We start from the raw sequence: 12,559 nt of genomic DNA, 5'->3' as shown, positions 1-12,559 counted from the left end.
GAAAAATGTGAAAATTGCTGCTGAACTTTGAAGCCCTCTGATGTCTTCCAAAAGTAAAAACATGTCAACTTTATGATGCACACATAAAGTAGACATATTGGGGGGATATTTATCAAAGGATTTAGACAGTTTTTTTCGTGTCTAAATTTGTCGCACAGAAAGTCGCAGTCTAAATATGTGCGACTTTTTTGCGACTTTAGCTCTAGAGGATTTTTAGAACATGATGCACTCTACAATACAGAAATGTAGGTGCACTACTGTGGTAGATGTATACAATGACATTGGCTAATCCCTCAACACTAATGTTAAAATTGAGACATTCGCCAGTGTATCCTTATATTAAGGACACACCAGAGCCCGCACACCAACGCCAAGGTTTCTCAGATGGCACGGGACCTAACGCTAACCTACCTGTGCGTAATAAGCAAAAACCAGGGGCCAGTGGGCAATTACAGCAGCACTAGGTCGACATGCAGCCTGCTCCCAGTTCCCTCCAGCGTGACTAAGCACAGTAGTGCACCTAAATTTCTGTATTGTATTATTCTAATAGTTACACATCCACACCGTTTATCTGGTGTAGGATTCTATTGTGGCACTTGTAGTCCGCTGCAGGCATCCTCCATTGTATGCATTTTTATGCTGGGGATCACCCCCTAGCAACGGACTACAAGGGCAGGATCTGCTCCCCCAGTATATATGCACAACTGCATTTGGGGTTGAGCACCTCCAGCCATTTGAGACAACATTTTTTGTTGTTGTTTGTAAATTTATACGTGGAGGTGTGTAAACTCCATATGTTAATGCGCCTTGAACATTTTCCAGGCAGCATTAGGGTTGCACCTGTGAGGCCATGCACCTATATCAGCCAACTTAGGTGGGGCTTGTAGCCTCTCTCCCCCCTTCCATTGTATGTGTGCTTAGTCACGCTGGAGGGAACTGGGAGCAGGCTGCATGTCGACCTAGTGCTGCTGTAATTGCCCACTGGCCCCTGGTTTTTGCTTATTACGCACAGGTAGGTTAGCGTTAGGTCCCGTGCCATCTGAGAAACCTTGGCGTTGGTGTGCGGGCTCTGGTGTGTCCTTCATATAAGGATACACTGGCGAATGTCTCAATTTTAACATCAGTGTTGAGGGATTAGCCAATGTCATTGTATACATCTACCACAGTAGTGCACCTACATTTCTGTATTGTAATTGTTACACATCCACACCGTTTATCTGGTGTAGGATTCTATTGTGGCACTTGTAGTCCGCTGCAGGCATCCTCCATTGTATGCATTTTTATGCTGGGGATCGCCCCTAGCAACGGACTACAAGGGCAGGAACTGCTCCCCCAGTATATATGCACAACTGCATTTGGGGTTGAGCACCTCCAGCCATTTGAGACCACATTTTTTGTTGTTATGATGCACTCTAGTCTATTTTAGACGGAAATGCATTTGAAAATGCATTGGTACTGAATTTATCAAAAGCGACTTTTCAGCGACAAGTCGCATTGGCTCAAAGTATGCCGAAATGTCAGACCATGTTGGAGATGGTTTAAATACAGTCTACAGCATAGATCACGAAGTCTGAGCACAGAATTTTTCAAGTCGTGCGCCTTTTGATAAATTAGGCGCACAATAGACCAGCCTAACACTCTGTCTATATTGTTGCGGGACAACTTTGATAAATATCCCCCATTGTATATGTGAATCAATATATATTTTATTTGGCATGTATATTTTCCTTACAAGCAGAGAGCTTCAAAGTTAGAAAAATGCGATTTTTTTTTTTTTTTTTTTTTTTTTTCATAACACTTTGGAATATTTACCACTAACATAAAGTAGAATATGTCTTGAAAAAACAATCTCTGAATCAAACTTATAAGTAAAAGCATCCCAGTGTTATTAATGCATAAAGTGATAGAGGTCATATTTGGAAAAAAAAAAATTCTCCCGTCCTTACGGTCATAATGGACTCCGTCCCCAAGGGGTTAAAGGGAATCGGTCATCAGCTGCACTAACCTGTTGGAATAGTCTGGTAGTGCGAGTGACAAACTCAAAGGCTGATCTGTTGCCTTGTTTGCTTGTTATCCTCCTTTACCGCAGTTTTGTGCACGGGCGGCGGTCCAGAAGCATTCTGACATGCTCACAGCCGGGCAAAGTGAGGAAGCAGCAGCCATGACATCAATGTGCTCCTGGAATGTCGCCCATGCACAAGCCTGCCGCCAGAATAAGGAGGATACTGGACGAATGGGGTCATTGATCGTTCCTTTGGAAGTATAATTGTCATCGGTGTCGCCTGCACTACCAGCCTGTATCAACAGGTTAGTACAGGTGACACTGACAGCCTCCCTTTAACTGAGCACTAGAGATGAGCGAAGTTACAGTAATTAGATTCATCACAAATTTCTCGGCCTGCATAAATTAGTTCCGCATTCAGGTGCTCCGGTGGGCTGGAGACTTTCTTCTAGGACTGTATCCACCTTTTCCAGCCCACCGGAGCACCTGAATGCGGAATTAATTTATGCATGCTAAAGTCAGAAACTGCCGAGCCGAGAAGTTTGTGATGAATCGAATCACTGTAACTTCGCTTATCTCTGAGAACAATAAGGTAAAAAAAAAAACCTTCCATAATATCTTTTTCTGCAGTTTTGGCTGAATGGCAGAGCATGTGGTAATACATGTCAGTCTACTGCCTCCATATTGTTACACTCCGCTTGAGCATGGAGTGGAAGAGGCAGAATGAGTGACATATCATCACATGCTCCTCCATAGGATGACATTTTATGGGTCTTGTAGGGTGCTCACAGTATGTGGTGCTTATTAACAATCAAGTGATCCAAGGAAATACAAGGTCATGTGCACCCAAAGATCACTGTACATAGAAAGAGAAGATTAGTTCATGTGGTGTTATCCCACTGTAGAAAAATAAGCTGAAAAAGTTACTATTGTCTATACTGTGTCTCAGGTCTGAGAAAACACTCATTTTTCTGCATGGGGGATGGTGTGCCCACTGATGCAAGCTCTGTGAGAATGTGGGCTTTAATACTGGACCATTGAGCAAAATAAAAAGGTGGCATGGATTGATGAATTAAGTGATCTCCAAACTATGGACCGCTTAGCTGTTGCAAAACTACAGCTCTCCAGTATGCCTAGACAGTTGGCTTTCGGGCATGCTGGGGGATGTAGTTTTGCGACAGTTGGAGGTCTGCAGTAGACCACTGAATTACATTACATCTTTCTTTACATCATTTGAATGGTTGGAGGCATCTGCATCTCTTACTTGGGTAGCTATGGCACGAGAAAGTGTGGTAAAGAGGCAGGCCAACAGAGATTGTGATGCTCTATGTAATTTTCTTCGGAGAACCTTGGGTTCCACCTGTTTTACCTACCTGAACATATTGCTTTAAAGCAGTGGCCTCTTTCAGCAGGATACGGAGCCCTGCCATGCTGAATTAATGTTCAGAAATGGTTTGTGGAATATGGGAGATTTATGAAAACTCGTAACTGGGACAGACTTTTGCAATGATTAACTAATTTGCTCTGAAATGCTGCAGTATTTGAGGTTACATAGTTCTAGGATTGGCTGAGAACAGGGCTGCAAGTTCTGAAAGGTCACCCCTCCTTGCCAGCCCTGGTAGATCTTTTCCAAATTGTGTATATGGCAGATATGTGTTGATCAAGGTCATTGGGGTGAAGAGAATCCACAGGGGACCATCCTGTGGATTGAGCCCTGTTTCTGACCAGTTTTATAACTAATTCCAATGAATTCAGCGAGCAGAGATTCCGAATGGCTGCTGCCGCCAAACATACTTTGGCGCTAGGGCCATGGGACATTGAGCCGTCACCGTTGAATGACTGCTATGTAGTGCTTGCGGAATCTGAGCAAAGAATGAACATGTTCGTTCTTTGCATGGAATTGTAGGCCGCTGAAATCCCTAAGTGTGAACGGGTCTCGCGGAGACCCATTCACACTAATGTTACGTTCAACCCATGGAATTTCGTTCACGTAAGTCCACCTGTGGAATTCTGCGGGAATTCCATAGTGTGAATGTACTAAAACTGAAAACGTTCCCTTTTAAAGGTAGTGTCAGCAAAAAGAGAGCAGGAATCCTGCTGTAGTACAAATTCCCATACCACTCTGTGTTTAAAATAAAAGAAAGTGAGAAACTCTGCTTACCTGAAAATCTAGGCCCAAGCACCCGGTGTAGACGGCAGTCTTCTTCATACAAATGGCACGCAGTTGACTGTTGATCTGCATAAAAACCCCTGCAGCCACTCTCTACCAAGTTCTGGTCTTGGAGGGCATGTTTACAAAAACGTAGTATTCCAGGCTACATTTATAAAGTTTCTCATTCACATGGCTTTAATTTGGTATAGGGATCTTTGATGTGGTTTATGTGGGTCAGTACATAATTTGAAGACGTAATATGGTCACAACACTTGCCGCATGGTTGCTGTCTAAATTAGCCGAAGGCTTAGTTTTTAGATATTTTGTTTGCAGAATCTACTAAAAAGTACTGCACAGATAAGGTTTTTCACATGCAGGTTTTTATTTTTATTTTAGGAAAGCCAAAGTCAAAAAGTGGATCCAAGAGGAAGAAGTAAAAGCCCCTTAATATTTCCTATTGCTTTTAACTCCTTAACCCCTTGGGGACGCAGGGTTTTTCTGTTTTTGCCCTTACGTTTTTTTCCTCCTCCACCTTTTAAAAATCACAACTCTTTAAATTTTGCACCTACAGACTCATATGATGGCTTATTTTTTGCACACCAATTCTACTTTGTAATGACGTGAGTTTTACCCAAAAATCTACAGAGAAACAAAAAAAAAAAAAACACTGTGCGACGAAATTGAAGGAAAAAACGGAGATTGCGATCTGAGCTGCTGGGAATGCATTTTTTCTTTTATTTATTTATTTTATTTCATTTTTTTTTACATTTTAGACGCGGCTATAAACTTTGATCGGTCGGTGACGTGAGCTATTAGCCTTGGGTCCCGGCTACCGTTAGCCACCGGGACCAACCCGATATGACGCTGGAGCGGCCGCAGGACTTACGGGAAAGTCTGAATGGCGGTAGAACAGTGGAGCAAAATCGCATAGTCCCAATCAGCTGAGATGACTGCGTGAGGTCTCTTAACATCCTACTCGCTGTCTGATTACAGCTCCAATGCTACAGGAAGCTGTGGCAGTCTAGAGTAATGGAGTACAGATAACACTGATCAATGCTGTGCTATAGCATTGTTTAGTGTATGTAATAGTGCCCTATGGGGATTCAAAAATATTTTAAAAAGAGAAAATTTTTTATAAACTTGAATAAGCCCCTTTCCTACAGATCATGACGCGAAAAAGGAGCCCTCATACAGCCCTGTATACAGAAAAATTGTGATAGGGGACACACATTTTGGCCTTTAGGACACAGGAAATTTTCATTTTGTCTTTGGTTTTTTTCCTCCTTGCATCCTTAGGGCCATACATAGCCATTTTTATTTTTCCAGCTACAAAGCCACATGAGGGCTTGTTTTTAGTGCAACAAATTGTCCTTTGTAATGATACCTTTATTTTACCATAAATCTACAGTGCAACCAAAAATTTATAGTAGGAAATTTATAAGAAACCCACAATTTTGCAACTTTTGGGGAGTTTTTATGCTGTGTACTTAATGGTAAAACTTAAATGTTCTTAGTGCTGGGCGGTATACTGGTTCATACGGAATACTGAAATTTTTTTTTCCTGCACGATATGAATTTTACCTATACCCCATGTGCCCGGGCTGCAAAAATAAACAAAATAAACTTTATCTCACCATCCGATGTTCCCCGTTACGGGGCTCATGGTCCCTCCGCTGCGGTTCTTGGGATGGAAATGTCACAGAGCCATCAGCCTCACTGGCCGCAACGATGTCCCGCCTCGGCCAGTGATAGGCTGAGCCCACTGTCATGTAAGGAGCTGGTCGGCTTCTTACATGACAGTGCTCTCAGCCTATCACCGGCCGAGGCGGTACGGCTAGTGATGGGCTGACTGCTCTGTGATGTTCCCATCCCCAGTTACCTTTTTAATATGTTTAAAGGGGAACTCCACTGGAAAACTTTTTTTTTTTAATTTATTTATTTTTTTTATTAATCAACTGGTGCCAGAAAGTTAAGATTTGTAAATTACTTCTATTTAAAAACCTAATCCTTCCAGTACTTATCAGCTGCTATATGCTCCACATGAAGTTTATTTTTCAATTTCCTTTCTGCCTGACCACGGTGCTCTCTGCTGACACCTCTGTCCATTTTAGGAAGTAGTAATAATAATAATTTATTTACAAATCTGTTTAACTTTCTGGCACCAGATTTAATAATGTTTTTTTTCCAGTGGAGTACCCATTTTTTAAAATTGTCCTCCTCTGACCCTATAACTTTTATTTTTCCATCTACAGGACTGTATGGGTTCTCAATTTTTTGTGCCATGATCTATACTTTTCAGCAGTACTACTTTTGAATATGTGACTTTTTGAGCACTTTATTATTATTATTATTATTATTATTATTATTATTATAACATTTCTTTTTTCTGCAATGTAATATGACCTCAATCAGCAATTTTGGACTTGGGTATTTTGTTTTTTTTCTCTAACATTCACACCGATCACCATATGGGATCAGTAACATATTATCTGACATTTCAGCAGGTGGTGATACCAGGCATTGATTTATCTTTTACTTTATATAAAGGGTTAAAGAGGGGATTTTTTTTATTGGGGGAGGGGCTTATTCAGTCTTATTTGTGGTGTTTTCTTCTATCTACTGATTGAAGACAGAGGAGCAGAGATGACTATCATGACTACCATGACTACGGCAGGAGGCAGGTAGAGAGACCTCTGGCCGACGTCTTGGCTGATCTTATCCCTGAAGTTGTTCTGTGGGCGATCAGATCAGCCGACACATTTCTGCTGATGTCTGCTATTACTGATGGGTCCCTGCTTGCTGATAGCAGCTGGGACTCGCGGTCTATGATGCGAGCGCACTCTATTCATTGCTGCGGCAGGACTCAGGATGTACAGGTACATCCAGGTGTTGCATGCGTACTCTAGGGATTAAGCATTCAAATTTTCATGCAAAATAGGATTTGTTTAATTTTACTAAATTATATATATTTTTTTTACAGATCTTTGGAACAGTGGGCTGTGCAAATGAAAAATTACATTTTTATTTTTCACGGACCACTGTTCCAAAAATCTCAGACACCTGAGTGTGTGGGGCGTAAGTGCTCACTGCACCTCTTATTACATTCTGTGAGGAGTGGAGTTTCCAAAATGGGGTCACGTGGGGGGTCCATTGTTATGGCACTAAGGGGACTTCTTAAACACATGTGCCCTTCAATTCCAGAAAAATTTTCTCTCCAAAAGCCCAATGGCGCTCTTTCTCTTCTGAGCATTGTAGTTTTCCCGCAGAGCACTTTGCATCCACATATGGGGTATGTTCTTACTGGGGTAACAAATTTTGGGGGGCTTTTTTTTGTTATTTTCCCTTGTGAAAATGAAAAATTTAGGGTAACACCAGCATTTTGAGAATTTTTTTTTTTCACTTTCCCATCCAACTTTAATAAATTATTCGTACACCTGTGGGATGTTAAGGCTCACTATACCCCTTTTTACATTCCGTGAGGGATGTAGTTTCCAAAATGGGGTCACATGTCGGTATCTATTTATTTATTTTTTTAATCCCCTGGCTATGTCAGAACCGCTGTAAAATAAGCCACCCCTGTGCAAATCGCCAATTTAGGCCTCAAATGTATATGGTGCGCTCACTCCTGAGCCGCCTTGTGCGTCCGCAGATCATTTTACCTCCACATATGGGGTATTTTGTAGTGCAATTTCTCCCGAGTGCGGAAATACCCCATATGTGGCCCTAAACTGTTTCCTTGAAATACGTCAGTGTTCTGAAGTGAGAGAGCGCCATGCGCATTTGAGCATTACATTAGGGATTACATAGGGGTATTCTACGCCAGTGATTCCCAAACAGGGTGCCTCCAGCTGTTGCTAAACTCCCAGCATGCCTGGACAGTCAGTGGCTGTCCGGAAATGCTGGGAGTTGTTGTTTTGCAATACGTACAATACGTTTTTCATTTTTATTGGGGGTGAGAGTGTAAGGGCTGTATATGTAGTGTTTTACCCTTTATGTGGTAGTGTAGTGTTTTTAGGGTACATTCACACTGACGGGGGTTTACGGTGAGTCTTCCTATGAGCATGCGCTGCGGCAGCTCAAACTTTAAGCAGAAAACTCACTGTAAACCTGCCTGTGTGAATATACTCTGTACATTCACATGGGGGGGGGGGGGGGGGCGGGGGGTCAAACCTCCACCTGTTTCAAAACTACAACTCACAGCATGTACTGACAGGCCATGCATGCTGGAGGCACATTGGTTGGAAAACCTTCAGTTAGGTTCTGTTTCCTAACTCAGTATTTTCCAACCAGTGTGCCTCCAGCTGTTGAAAAACAATTCCCAGCATGATCGCCAAGAGGCATGCTGGGAGATGTAGTTATGCAACTGAAACTCCCAGCATGCCGAGACAGCGGTTTGGGCATGCTGGGATTTGCAGTTTTGCAACATCTGGAGGGCATAAGTTTAGAGACCACTGCACAGTGATCTCCAAACTGTAGCATTTGCACGGGGTGCCTGCTGACCGAAATTCCCATGGGCATACAGGTACGCCCGTGGTCCTTTAAAGGGGTACTCCAGTGGAATTTTTTTATTTATTTTTTATTATATAAATCAACTGGTGCCATATCGCTTCTCGGCCTTTTGGCAAAGATCAAGTGTAGTACCTTTCCTGTTAGTTGGCGGTGTGGAAGACCACCAAGTCAGGATGGGGTACCACACAGTAGGACGGGGTGTACCAGGGATGGCTGTATAGCACAACAGTCATCCCCGATAAGACCTGTTCCCTGCTGGATCTGGCCTTAAGGTCCGGGTAGTGAAGGCCGAGGTGCACAAGTGCCCTGGGAGTGGTGACCCCAGGGTGCCGGAATTCACTTGGGATTGGCAACCCCACTTGAATGAAAGCACACAGCGCGCACTTTTTTTCCTCACTCTTCTGGGCACTCGCCCTTAGTACCCCGGCCTTCCGGCTAGGATCAGGGAACTTTTATAGACCCGGTCGGATGTCCGGGCAGTATTACACACTGCGCACATTTTAAAAACATTTTTTTTTGTGTTCGATTTGTCCACTAGGATTTGGTAGGGTGCGGTAGCCCTTCTGGGTGTCCCTCCTGCCAGTCTAGGGGAGGTGTGTGTGTGTGGCCATTAGGTTCCTGACCTCCCTGCTATACCCCATGGCATCCCGTTTCGGCAGGATGCCAAACCGGTTTTACTGCTTCCTTGGTGACAATCTGGTTAACGCCTAGTTGTCTGCCGGGAACACTTTTGGTCCCTGAGTAGCTGGGGGGACATCGTACCTGGAACCTTGCAGGTGCCTTTTGGCCCGGAGGCGAAGGGTTTGGTTTGTTCGGGGGGTCCTCTCTCCTTTCGGAGGAGGGCTTGCGATAGACCGCATCCTCCTGCACTTTTTTGGTGTGTACACTTGAACTTTTTACGTGCACTTGGGTGATTTGAGAGCACGTACCTCAGCTTTCAATAAAAAAAAAAAATGGTGCCATAACGTTAAACAGACTTAATTTGATTATAAAAAGTACTTATTAGCTGCTGAATACTGCAGATGAAATTATTTTCATTTTGGAACACAGAGCTCTCTGTTCACATCATGACCACAGTGCTCTCTGCTGACATCTGTCCATTTTAAAAACTATACAGAGTAGGAGAAAATCGCCATAGAAAACATATGCTGCTCTGCACAGTTCCTATAATGGAGCAGAGAGCACGGTGTTCCAAAAAATAGAATAATTTCCTCTGTACTATTTAGCAGCAAATAAGTACTGGAAGGATTTACTTTTTATTTATACATTTTTTTTTTTAATAGAAGTAATTTACAAATCGGTTTACCTTTCTGGCACCAGTTGATAAAATTTTTTTTTCACCAGAGTACCCCTTAAGAGTACCTGTCATGATCTTGCTAAATTTTATAATCCTCCCAGTTCACTGCCCCTATCATGATAAACCACCCCTGCCTTTATTTTTGATTTGTTTTCTACCTTGATATTGCTCTGTATTTTCTGCTCACTCTATCAGATTCACAGATTGGCAAGGGGCGTTCCCCAGCAGGCGTGACATCATCTGAAGCCATACAGGGGAGAACTTCTTCCCTTACTCCTCAGTTTTGTTAGATTGTCAGGCTTAATTTCACAGCATATGTGTTTGTAAATTAAGATATTTCCTAAGGGGAAGCTTTATTATACAAAGTTTTATAGTCTGTCTGGCTAGGTTTACACTATACATTGATCCCTCAATTTACAATGGCCTCAACAAACAATATTTTCAACATACAATGGTCTTTTCTGGACCATTGTAACTTGAAACCAGACTCAACATACAATGCTCTTCATGTTTAAAGGGGTACTCTGCCCCTAGACATCTTATCCCCTATCCTAAGGATAGGGGATAAGATGTCAGATCGCCGGGGTCCCTCTGCTGGGATCTCGACTGTGGCAACCCGCTATCATTACTGCACAGAGCAGACTCGCTCCGTGAGTAATGACCAGCGATACAGGGGCTGGAGCATTGTGACGTCACAGTTCCGCCCCTCGTGATGTGATGGCCCGCCCCCTTGATGCAAGTCTATGGGAGGGGCGTGACTGCCACACACCCCCTCCCATAGACTTGTATTGAGAGCGGGCCATTACATCACGAGGGGGCAGAGCCGTGACGTAATGATGCTCCGGCCCCTGTATTGCCCGTCATTACGCACGGAGCGAGTCTGCTCTGTGCAGTAATGATAGCAGGGTGCCGCAGCTGAGATCCTGGGGGTCCCCAGCAGCGGGACCCCGGTGATCTGACATCTTATCCCATATCCTTTGGATAGGGGATAAGATGTCTAGGGGCGGAGTAGCCCTTTAAGCTAACAATCAGAGTTTACAAGTTTTTATAGCCTTAGCTGAATGGCAACAGTTTTTCCAATGGTTTACAGTTTCAGTCTTGAACTATTGACCCTCCATTCCCTTCACTTATACAAGTGTCTCTAGTCCTGCAAAAAACATATTTCCTTAACCCCTTCCCGCAGAATGGCATATATAAACGCCGGGTTGTGCAGTGCGTTCGCGCATCCCGGCGTTTATAAATGACATTCAGTTAACCCGGCGATGCGCAGCATCGCACGGGTTAACTGGCAGAAGTCCCGCTGTTTCCAGCAGGGGACAACTTCTGCTTCACCCCCAGGACCATCAATTGATGGTCCTGGTCAGCGATCACTGTGATTGGTCCCTGTGGACCAATCACAGTGATCTGGGGTGAAAGTTCAGATCCCCCGCACTGCCCGCCCCTGGAAGTCGGGCAGAACGGGGGACGAAGGCTGCGGGGGCTCGCGGGGACCTGCGGCACACGGGGGGGAACAGGAGGGGACCGGCGGACTTACCTGATCCAGCGGCGGGACCGAGGAGCAGCGCGGGACCGGCCACGTGGACGAGCAGCGACGGGTAAGTATGTAGTCCTCAGAGGCAGCAGTGAAGATCTTCACTGCTGCTTCTAGGAGTCTGAAAACTACAACTCCCAGCATGCCTAGACAGCCTTTGGCTGTCTGGGCATGCTGGGAGTTGTAGTTTTGCAACATCTGGAGGGCCCCAGTTTGGAGACCATTGTATAATGGTCTCCAATCTGTGCTCTTCCAGCTGTTGCAAAACTACAACTCCCAGCATGCACTGACTGTCCAGGCATGCTGGGAGTTTTAGTTCAGCAACATCTGGCCCTTCAGATGTTGCCGAACTACAACTCCCAGCATGCCCTTCAGCTGTCTGGGCATGCTGGGAGTTGTAGTTTTGCAACAGCTGGAGACACACTGGTTGGGAAACATTGTTTCTAACTCAGTGTTTCCTAACCTGTGTGCCTCCAGCTGTTGCAAAACTATAACTCCCAGCATGCACTAAAAGACCATGCATGCTGGGAGTTGTAGTTTTGCAACATCTGGAGGGCCCCAGTTTGGAGACCATTGTATAATGGTCTCCAATCTGTGCTCTTCCAGCTGTTGCAAAACAACAACTCCCAGTATGCACTGACTGTCCAGGCATGCTGGGAGTTTTAGTTCAGCAACATCTGGCCCTTCAGATGTTGCCGAACTACAACTCCCAGCATGCCCTTCAGCTGTCTGGGCATGCTGGGAGTTGTAGTTTTGCAACAACTGGAGACACACTGGTTGGGAAACATTGTCTGTTTCTAACTCAGTGTTCCCTAACCTGTGTGCCTCCAGCTGTTGCAAAACTATGACTCCCAGCATGCACTAACAGACCATGCATGCTGGGAGTTGTGGTTTTGCAACAGCTGATGCACCCCCCCCCCTGTGAATGTACAGGGTACATTCACATGGGCGAGGCTTTTACAGTGGGTTTCTCGCATCTTGAGATGCAGCAAATTTTGCGCTGGGAAACTCGCTGTAATCCCCCGCCCATGTGACTGTACCCTAAAAACACTACACTACACTAACACA

General features: G+C 44.4%; 1 protein-coding gene across 6 annotated transcripts in view; it reads left to right on the top strand.

Annotated features, from left to right (window-relative positions):
• The window catches only part of USP49 (ubiquitin specific peptidase 49), a 95,647-nt gene that overhangs the window by 6,128 nt on the left and 76,960 nt on the right, over nt 1-12,559 (top strand). Inside the window, exon 1 of one of the 6 annotated variants that reach the window (XM_056557790.1) lies at nt 3,240-3,270. The exons of the other annotated variants lie outside the window; for them this stretch is intronic. The gene's annotated coding sequence lies outside the window, so the exon portion shown is untranslated. Of the gene's footprint in view, nt 1-3,239; nt 3,271-12,559 lie in introns of those variants that run through there. 6 annotated transcript variants of the gene reach the window in all.

This window comes from Hyla sarda, chromosome 2, assembly GCF_029499605.1.
Source record: "Hyla sarda isolate aHylSar1 chromosome 2, aHylSar1.hap1, whole genome shotgun sequence".
NCBI classification, from domain to species: Eukaryota; Metazoa; Chordata; class Amphibia; order Anura; family Hylidae; genus Hyla; species Hyla sarda.
The sequence above is the reverse complement of the archived record's forward strand: the minus strand, read 5'-3'. Positions and strand labels throughout refer to the sequence as shown.